Source organism: Sinohyriopsis cumingii, chromosome 5 (genome assembly GCF_028554795.1).
Source record: "Sinohyriopsis cumingii isolate HCF-2022 chromosome 5, ASM2855479v2, whole genome shotgun sequence".
NCBI lineage: Eukaryota > Metazoa > Mollusca > Bivalvia > Unionida > Unionidae > Sinohyriopsis > Sinohyriopsis cumingii.
In genome coordinates this window covers 74,005,482-74,016,517 of record NC_142965.1, presented here as the reverse complement: position 1 = coordinate 74,016,517, position 11,036 = coordinate 74,005,482, and the positions used below count along the sequence as shown (strand labels likewise).

The 11,036-nt window shown below is 37.5% G+C and overlaps 1 protein-coding gene across 4 annotated transcripts in view; it reads left to right on the top strand.

Moving 5' to 3' along the window:
* The first annotated feature begins 5,611 nt into the window (after nt 1-5,611).
* Nucleotides 5,612-11,036, top strand: part of LOC149799449 (E3 ubiquitin-protein ligase TRIM33-like) — a 30,378-nt gene continuing 24,953 nt past the window's right edge. Inside the window, exons 1-2 of one of the 4 annotated variants that reach the window (XM_089958796.1) lie at nt 5,612-5,766; nt 9,382-9,425. The gene's annotated coding sequence lies outside the window, so the exon portion shown is untranslated. Of the gene's footprint in view, nt 5,767-9,082; nt 9,426-11,036 lie in introns of those variants that run through there. The other 3 variants (XM_089958799.1, XM_089958795.1, XM_089958798.1) reach the window with 3 other exon arrangements.

Genomic DNA, 11,036 nt, shown 5'->3' with positions numbered 1-11,036 from the left:
CTGAGACTAGTTGTGTTCACAAACTGACTCTACAGTGCATTCATCAGGAAGACAATAAACTCTAACAGAAAGTATATGCACATCTTCGAATAATGACTGCAAATATTTACCATATTGAGCATATTGCATACATCCAATTGAAGGTCAAAAAGGTCAATATTTCTTGCATTCCTCGCTAGAGTACATATATTTTCCAACATGCATATCTTTCAATGATGACGATCATATGCACTGTGTTTACCAGCGATATATCGAAACTGAAAGGCTAGTTGCGTTGACAAGATTTGTCACACACCGCGTTCAGGTGCAAGTAGAAAAAGTACAATAACTCTTTCAAAATTATGGGTGCAAACCAATTTGTTGAAATGCATATCTTCAAGTGATGGTCATACTATTTGCCAAGTTCACGGCAATGCATTACAAACAAGGGGGCTACCTGCAATCGCAATATTGTGTGCCGAACGGAAGGAATGACACGAGAATTCCTATTTAACCAGATACTCTCTCTCTCTCTCTCTCTCTCTCTCTCAGGCCTGGCCCTAGGGCAAGGCGAACGAGGCAACCGCCCTTGGCCCCGTGCTTTCAGCGCGTTCCTGGCTATACATTTTATTTACTGTGGTGATATTGAACAGATTTTTTTTGCTTGGGACCCCACTCATTGCTTGCTGCCTTGAGCCCCGCACATCCTAAAGCTGGACCTGCTCTCTCTCTCTCTCTCCCTCTCTCTCTCTCAATCAACACTACAACACCAATGTGGCAATCAGCCTTAGTATTTAGACGCATAATCCAAATCCGCTCTATTTAAAAAATGCTGATTATATCTGTCACTGTCTTGGCAACCAAATAAGTTGCTTTCAATTAGCATGCAAATTCTGGTCGATATCATAATGAAAATCGACCCCACGGGAAGTGATATTGTATCATTCTGTAACATGTGACTTTTTCTTTCAGTCAATGATTGTTATTACCTTTACATACTCTGTAACGCTATATCTTTTCTAACTGCAGAATGTTTACATTTTTGAAATTTATTACTCTCAACGTACCGAGGTCAACGTCTTTGTACTTACTATCTTAAGGTTGTTTGACAGCAGGCACTTTCTGATATGCAGTGCTGGTAATACTCCAACGCTATATGGAACAACGCGTAAACACTAATTAACTGGGGGTTGGGTTGGGAAAATCACAGCTAAAAGCCCAAATTTACTGATAAAGTAAGATAAAATCTCTGCCAAAAATGATTTAACTTGTGCAATTTGTTTTTTACTTCCTCTTCTTTACAAATAATCAATCGGTCAGCCTGTATAAATAAATCAATATTCATGGCAGTACCCACAAACTGATCTACATTACATGTGCGGTAGTTAATTGGTGAAGTGTCAGATTCCTTTCTCCAAGAGAAGCCGGTTCAATACCCTCCCTTGCCAGCCCCAGTTAGCTATCTTGGTGTGTCATTTAGAAAGACACTTAGCTTCCATTTACTCTGCATGATAAAATATGCAAAATTGCCTTTAAAAACGAACCATATTTCCTCAGTGCTGTACAAATGAGCGTTTTTCCAATTTTGTGTTCCCTCGGAATATATATATATATATATATATATATATATATATATATATATATATATATATATATATGTATATATCCTTTTGTTTCACAAACTAGATGCACAACTATTTAGATTACATTGCATTAGTTATTTTCAATCACATTTATACTTACATCACGAAAATCATAACGTACGTCACGCTATGATCTAACACATGAACGTAAATGAATAAAGAAAATTATTTGTAGCGTTTTGATAAATAAGATGTGACAGTCGTTGTTCATTAGGCATGATATCTTTAACCCTTGCCGAATGATACCATATGATACGAACTGTGTGCAGTGATAGTGTCATTTTGATTCAACACATATCAACACATATCATGACTTAATGAACTATCCTGTAAACTCCTTTGTCAGCAATCCTTTAGCGGGACCTTGAAACATAGTTTGAGTTACAAATCCTCGTACAAGCTCGTTCCGGAAACGAGAATATGGATCCTCGAGTTTTTCCGAAACTGATAATACGGACCTAGATACAGCCGTAACAATAAGGCTTAACGACCTCATTCTCAAAGATTATTTTTTTTGTTTTTTGTTGTTTAAAGTAACATTTTATAATCTTTATTGATATTAGATTCTGAGCCGAGTCATCGTTCATTTATTTCGCACACTTATACATACTACTTGAATTTAATTTACAAATGTGCTCTATAGTGTTTGGAAATAATGCAAGCTTGACGAATGGATTACAGAAAAGTACAATGAAGATGAAAGATGCTTCATTTCTGTCTTACTTCAACCAGTTTCCTCAAAGTGATATACCAATGAAAACTGCTTTTCAAATACGTGTGGTCACCCTATTACAGTATAGTCAAGGCCATCTCTATGCTGAACACTGGCCGTTGATATCTTAACTGTGCCCTTGAAGTTCACAATTCTGTGTTGACCACCAAAGCATCCTCAGCCACAACTTTGCCAGAGAAGATTTTTGGTGAAATGAAGGTTCACAAATAACGTTGCAGATACAAGGGCTGGGAAAATATCCTTTGTTTATTCGTAGTCACGTAAAACTGCATGTCTATAGATGACGAAACGATTCTAAAACTGAGAACACTCTGACACCAATAGAGACTTCGATCGGTACATAACAACCTAATTTTCCTTCTGCCTCATGTGAAAGGCAAAATATAGAATAAACTAACTGGAATTACCTAAAAAAAGGCTCCCTTGCAAGATCTCACGACATATGTAAGAAGCGACACATTTTAATTCTCTATTTTTGTTTTGTTCTTGGGTATTATTTATAACTATGATATCCGCTTGATGTATGCCAAAACATATGATAAACAAACCCATCCAAAATGACCCTGAAATGCATCACTAGTTTATCTGTCATGACTGTATTCTTTGTTCGTATTCCTACAAAAGAACTTTCAAAGAAACTGCCGTCACAAAATCGACAAATATATTTGCTTTTCATCGTTGATAAAATATTTTGCGTAATGAAAACATGTTATTTCATCCAGGATCCTATGTCCATTTGTTAACGGCTCGTTTTCATTTGAAAACGAAAGTTTCAATGTCTTTCTTTTGTGATTGCATCTGTACCATAGGGATCCGAACGCCGAGATGCTTGTACTATTTATTGAATCCTAAGTAAAACGAAGTTTCGCTATCAATTATTCGTCGATTTTAAAATCAATTATTGCGTCTAAGAAACACCATCAGCAGTAGCGGCCGCAGCATTGGAGACAGAGCATGCCTGACGGGTTTGTATCAACATCGCCATTAAACATCTCTCCACGCCGAACGTATTGTTGTGTCCTCCTGATTTTCCAGTTCTTTAGAATTAGGTTTCGGCAGCAAAACAACACCAGAAAACAATGGATTTCAAGAGAATTTAACGTGCAGATTTATGATTATAAACTTTTACACGAGTCTAATTCCCAACATGCTACATCATCATATTGTGGAATTATTGCCCCGAATTATTAGACGGTCGCACCTTTCGATTTTGCAAAGTTCCTCTGTTAAGGCCCTGCCTATAAATATTAGTAACCGAGATCCTTTGCATCGTTGAAAAGCTCTAGCTGTTTCACGCTTGAAGACAGGGTGTTGGGGAGTCCAATATTAACTTAATCATCTCTTGTACGGCAAACTGAACACCATTTGAGCAGCGATTCTCTGGCAACTTTCAACACGTGTAAGACTTCTAAATCATTCAATTAGCAGCCATGAACATGTTCCTATCATACTAGGGACTATAGATAATACTTATGACCAACATCTATATCACACTAAAGACTATAAGTAGCATTCATGAACACTATCCATATTACACTAGGGACTATAAGTAGCATTCATGAACGTTATCCATATTACACTAGGGACTATAAGTAGCATTCATGAACACTGTACATATACACTAACGACTATAAGTAGCATTCATGAACACTGTACATATCACACTAGGGACTATAAGTAGCATTCATGAACACTATCCATATTACACTAGGGACTATAAGTAGCATTCATGAACGTTATCCATATCACACTAGGGACTATAAGTAGCAGTCATGAACACTGTACATATCACACTATGGACTATACGTAGCATTTATGTTGCTGTAGTTGTTGTAGGGTTTAACACCATTTTTCAGCACAAGATAGGCTATACATGGCGGCCAGTATTAAAGGTGGAGGAAGAACCCGAGAAATCCCCGGAAAGAACCACCGACCCACGAGAAGCTACTGGCAAGCTTTCTCACATACCCATATTGGCTGAATCTGAGACTCGAACCTACACAGACAGAGGTAAGATGTCAGTGAACTGTAACGGAGAGCGCTTTAGACCACTCGGCCACTCGGGGCCCTAGCATTTATGAATATTATCCATATAAAAAAGGGACTATAAGTATAATTCATGAACGTTATCCGAATCATACTAAGGGCTATAAGTAACATTCATGAACGTTATCCATATCAAACTAGGATCCATAAGAAGCATTCATGAACACTATCGATATCACACTAAGGACTATAAATAGCATTCATGAACGTTATCCACATCACACTAAGGAATATAAGTAACATTCACTAACACTATCCATATCAAACAAGGGACTATAAGTAGCAATCATGAACGTTATCCACATCACAATAGGGACAATTAATAAAAGTTGTCCTTTCCAGACACTTTTACTCAACTGAGGGTGTTTATATTTCCTTTAATGCCACATAATTAAGTTTGTACAAACAGTCAATCCGCCCTCCTAACATCCACTGCTGAATACATCATTGTATTTATCCAGCCTACTCTTCTACAGCGTTGTTTCACTACAGTAGTTTGCTACGTGTGTATTTTTGTCTGAGTTGTACAAAAAGTGGACATTCAGTTGTTTACCAACCATCATTTGTACATACTTATGCTACAATAGCAGACTGCACATATCTACTTGATGATGACAAAATCAATACTTGATGATAATAAAATCAATATAATAGCTGAAATATGATGGCGTCCTGGAACGTATTCTAAATCTGTAAGTATGGGCTGAGTTTTGTTGTTGTTGTATTTTTTGGCCATCATTACTGAACGTGACCTCTTACCGAATAAAGTATAAAATATCATATACATTTGCAATGTATGATCTATGATATACACAAAGCTCTTATCGGTAATTTGCTAAAATGTGAAATCGTAACAAAATTCAACCAGTATTTTTACAAAACAAAATCACAGCTCAGTGTATATTTTCTGCATATTTTTTTTTGCAATCTCATATTAAGTCTTCGCATTTTCTTTTGTCAAGGTACAAGTTGTAAATTACCGATAATTATCATTGTTATACACATTTATTCATCACATATGTAAGTGGGTCGTTTTCAATAAAAACGTCGTCTGCTCTTATGGCAGGCACCCAAGACTGGAGATTTGTCACGCAATTATAGCCCATATACTTCAACAAAAAGTCCTACCCTAGTCGTATTGTATTGGACTCAGTAAATAACGATACTATCCGTATTATTCGTAGCTGTTGTTCATGTCTGAATGGAAATTATAAGTGTTACCGTTATCCGGTGCCTTTAGGTAAGGCGAACCGACATGTAAATAGTGTCTCTTCTCCTACAACAAATCGAAGCAGAGTGGCAGGACTCTCCATTCCATGGAGCAAAATAAGTTTTGGAGTTTTGGAATCTAGCTGTAAAAGTCCGGTAGGTTATATCACAGTTTAATTGAACATTATTTTTCAGATGAATATTTTGTTCCTTTTAGTAATTTATGTCAAAATACTCTCAAATGTCCCCATTTGGTCGCATTTGACGTGCACGAAGATAATATAAAGGAAAACAAAAAGAAACACAAGAACATTTTCTTTTTGGTTGGAGATTTGTGGTTACCACACTACCGGCTAAGAGGCTGAAGCGAGCGCATCACAACATCTTTTCTCCAACCATCTGTTTCATCATTAAATACCTTCTTCCGGTTCATAAGTTGGTTCAGAGTCGCGTTTGTTATATTGTTATTAGTTATGGTGTGTGTGTGTGTGTGTGTGTGTGTGTGTAATTTGTTGTTTTTTTTTAACGTAGCTTTAATAATTTTTCAGTCATATCGCTACGATGTCTGCAGTGTGGCAGTTTACAGTGATGTCTAGCACTAGGGCACCATGCCGCAGACGTGAAGCATGATGTCCCACCCAGTAACATTATCCTGACGCCAGACCGACCAGTCCTAACACTAACCTCTTAATGCTGAGCGCCAAGCAAGGCAGTTGTTAGTACCATTTTTAGAAGTCTTTGGTATGACTCGGCTGGGGATCGAACCCACGACCTCACGCACGACGCTCTAGAGTCTAGCCACTACGCCACCGGAACGGTCAGCTATGGCGAAGAATTGCATTTGCCAGTCATACATAGTCTGTGAAGCAGAGTATACAAATTCTTCCAGCGCCTTGTGGGCAACTATGCTTAAATATTGTTTAAATAAGAAATCATCTAAATTTTATCTTTTTACCTCATTGTCATCGCCCTTCAAAAGCTTAAATATGCGTGTTTTGTTAAATAAAAAAATTGAAATAGTATATTTCTTAATTGAGGCATAAAATGTCATGGTCTGGAAATAATAAAACCCTTGAGCCTGAGATTTTGCTTCGATTAATCAAGATGAGGTTATTTCTATTTCGATAGTTCACAGAAAATGTTAATTATGTTCGGTCGCTGCTAATAGTCTTACTGTATAATATCAGTATTTAACTCAGACTCGGAGTTTATGATCTCAGGTCTGTGGCCGGGTTGAGGAGAGGTTGGACATCATGAAACCTCTTCAAAGGCATATAAATCTGTAACGACTCCCTGCTATAGGCAGGGTGGGTAGGCGCACACACACCCTCCCCATCTCTATATTCGCCCCCCCCCCCCCCCCGAAAAATACAACAGAAGAAAAATTACTAAGACAGGAAGTGTCTTATACATGCAGTATGGAGTCAAGTACTTGTATATCATGATCAATTGCAAACTTTTACCGTACTTAAAAATAACAGTGTCCACAGCGACCATACGAAACCAGAAGACGATAACATATCAGGGTTTGTGATGTTTGCTTGAGATCAATTTAGAGTGAACCAGGGACGAATTTGCGTGTGCTGTAAAATTGCTGTAGCTTATATGCGAAAATTAATAAGCCCGTCAGGCCCCCCCCCCCCCCGAAAAAGTTGAAATGACGTCCCTGGAGCGAACAGTGCAGACAATCAGTCGCCGGCAGAAATCTGATTTAAACGTTGCTGTTCGAAGTTTTCTGAGTTTTATGTACTGTTAAATGAATCACTCAGTGATGTAGACACCATCGATATTTGGAATTGTTTTCTTTAATGCGTACATTTATCATTCAAACATTATTTTCTTTAACTCGTCCATACAGATACCTACAACGTACTTTAGAGAGCTTACAGTGTGGCGTAATATCCATGACAATAGTGGACCCAGTACCTCGTTATATCGTGCCCACAATCGGGGATGGGGATGAGGGGTTGGAGTGGGTTTGGGTGGAGTCAGTAAAATCCTAAACGTCAATACAGTTACTGATAGGAAATGCAGTGTCCTTTTATTGCTGTTTTTTGCCAATAGTCTGACTGACCGACTGAATGACTGACCGACTGTCTGTTTGTCTGCAAATAGGTAGGTAGATAGGTAGTTATGTTTGTCATATTCAACGCACATGAGATATCCCAGATCCTCCCTTGTTTGAGTGCATAAACTACTGTCCCAGGCATGGGAACATTTTACCTTACATGTGCCATCTAGTAGTCGAAGTGAAGACCACGTAGCTAAAAACTTTACTCTCTATGTTTGGAATTCATCGGTTTTGATCTCGTCCTTTTAATCTTGATGTTCCAATTTCTCACTATGCTCAAAGCTGTAAATAAGCGATCACGGGCCCAGGGGTAAGAAATACCCGGGCGTCTCCTAGTTCTTGTTCAAACAAACTTTTCTTATATAAAATTAAACAGTGTTCTTCGGCCCGGGCCCCGGTGATAAATGCCCGGATGACCCCCCCCCCCCCGTTTCGGCTATGAATATGCTCAGTCTATTTAATGAGGGATAACAATCTTTACTTGAGTACGCGTATATACTCACATAGCCAGACACACGAATCTGCGCTCTCAATGACTTAGTGTTGTTAACCAATCATTACTAAAGTATATTGTCTTAAAAGAATTTTGATCTATGGTAATGTCATGTAGTGTGATGGCATACACGCATACGCATGCGCGGCATTTTCTACACGTATATATATGTATTGTAATACCCCTCTATATTAACTTCGCCGATATAAATCTTGCCGAGAGACTATTCTTGAACCTTTACAGTAATAGTATATATACATCATAGTCACTTAAATGCGCCGGCACACTCTTAACTTAGCTTGTGTCAGAAGAACGACTGCAATATATTCAGTTTTATGACTCCCACTGCAAGTAGCAACTTCTTTCAATGTTGAGATCGCAGCGATCTTCTTTTTTTTGTTGTTGCCATTTTCAATTGAGATGAGCAAATTATAGTAATGTGTGGTCTTCAAACTATTCAAGATAATGACTTATATCTAACTCGTACCTTAACAGGTATCGAATCCTTACCGTACTCCTTCAGAGAAAGGATAATTCAGGTCTAGAGTAAACAAAATTGTAACTCTCCAGGATATGCCTTTCTGATACAAATTTTTATTTGAACCAAATATTCTCTTTAATTCATAACTTCCTTTAATCGGTATGTGCCGATTTCTGATGTTGGTCGTGAACCAGTCGGTAAGGTTCATTTCGATTACCTGTGCAAGATGCCGTGCTACCGTGATATATTATTATTCCACCTGGCCAGGTATTAACTATTCTCTGCCAGGTAAACAGCGGTCAGACTGTGGAATTTATTCAACGTTCGGACATGTTTTCCATCATTATCAAAGAATTTATTGTCAGTTTCAAATCAGCAAACTTTTCAAATAGAAATTGTATAAAATTGATTCGAAGTCAATCGGTTGCATGTTCAGACATAGTTTCACTTACGTAGTCACTCCCGCAATTTGCTATCCCCAAATATATTTTAATTGGTATAGGAGTGTGTGTTTATTCGATGCCTTTTCACCCGTGATTTACTTACCGAACGAAGGTAGTCCTACCACTTGAACGTCATTTACAGTAGGTTTTAAGTCTACATTTTGTAATTTCATAGTTAAGTTTGTGTCAACCTGAGTTCAATTATCTACTTCATTTTTGAAGTTAATACCTTTAGGCTAAGACGTTTCCTGTACAAACAAAACAATTACCGTTCCTATTCCAGAGTCCAAGTGGAGTAAACTATACCCAATGTGAACAGAATAAAAGGTAAGTCGCTTTATCTGTCTGTCTGTCTCTGTCCTTGCTATGCCATAAATATCTTAGGGATTGCTGAAGGACAGTCCGAATTTTATCTGTATCTATATCTCTCTATCTTGAAACCTGTGTATGTATGTATGTATGTATGTATGTGTGTGTGTGTGTGTGTGTGTGTGTGTGTGTTTGAGAGAGAGAGAGAGAGAGAGAGAGAGCATTTGTGGCAATCCAGAAAGCGTCAACAGGCTGAGCTTAATGAGCATATTCTGTTCTATTCAGAATTTTGTTACTGCTACGAATTTAATACATGTAGCATTCTTAACTGGCGAACAAATGTCCACGAAAAAATCAGAGTAAAAATATGAACCGTTTTCTTTGGGGCTATCCTAGTGTAGTGACACCTTGAAAGTACTGCACACAATAACTATGTTTGTATAAAAGTATATAATATCCGTGTGTTTATTTCCTGACTGAAACCATGTTAAATGCGATAGGCGTTGAGCTTTCTGTTTATGACAAAGCTGTTAGTGTGTTCGTGGTTCATTAGATCAATTATGTGATGGAACACACCCGTCGTTTGTATCGCAGATGAAAAAATTCCCTGCACCTTTCGTTTCACCCAAGCTACTCGAGATATATTAACAAGATACACTAGCTCAGGAAAATGAATGTTAGGTTATGAGGTAGCTAAAAGAAACTTTGGTATAAATCGATTTTGAAAGACATTACCTGACGTGAAATCGAATCACACATAAGAACACAATGTAGGCAATACAAGGGCGGATAATTTAGAAGGACATATATTTTTAAAATACGGAATTCAATTGTTAAATTCTAAATTTATTGTGAAATTAGTTTCAAAGTTTAGCTTTAATTGAAAGTTTCTCTGGTGATCGAAAGTAAGGCATGCTGATAGAAGAGATAGGAGTGTTGCTTCTACATACGTTCTCGGTGATATCGTGTAAATACATGGGTTGTCTCCCGTAATTGCGGCAAGTAAAAATTAAAACAATATCTCTCAGATCAGTCTACTGAAAAGCACGTGACTTTTGCTGAGAGCACGTGTCTTATGAAGAGAAAGAAAAGGATTAATTAGAACAAGTCCAAAAAGCTATATAGAGATGAAAAAGAAATTATTTCGGTTTAAGCCAACTGATCCCTGAGTATACAAAACAAAAACAAAAAATTAAAAAAATAAGCAATGAAGTACCGAGTTGCCCATTTAGATATCATGATCTATTACAACGAAATTTGAAATAAGTAATTATATTTAGAATGTATGTTTCCGAAACTGAGAGAAGAAACTACTAGTAAAGCAAAGCATCTGCAAGTCCGCAAAGTTGGTACTTAATAATTCAAGCAATAATGTGTAGCAGTGATTAGTTCTACCAATGTAGGTTACTTCAGACAAAAGGTAATTTTAATAGTTTAGTTAAAAAGAACGTAAGAAAGGCGCATTTTAAAAACTCTAAATCATACATACATACATACATACATACATACATACATACATACATACATACATACATACATACATACGTACGTACGTACGTACGTACGTACGTGCGTGCGTGCGTGCGTGCGTGCGTGCATGCATGCATACATACATACATACATACATAC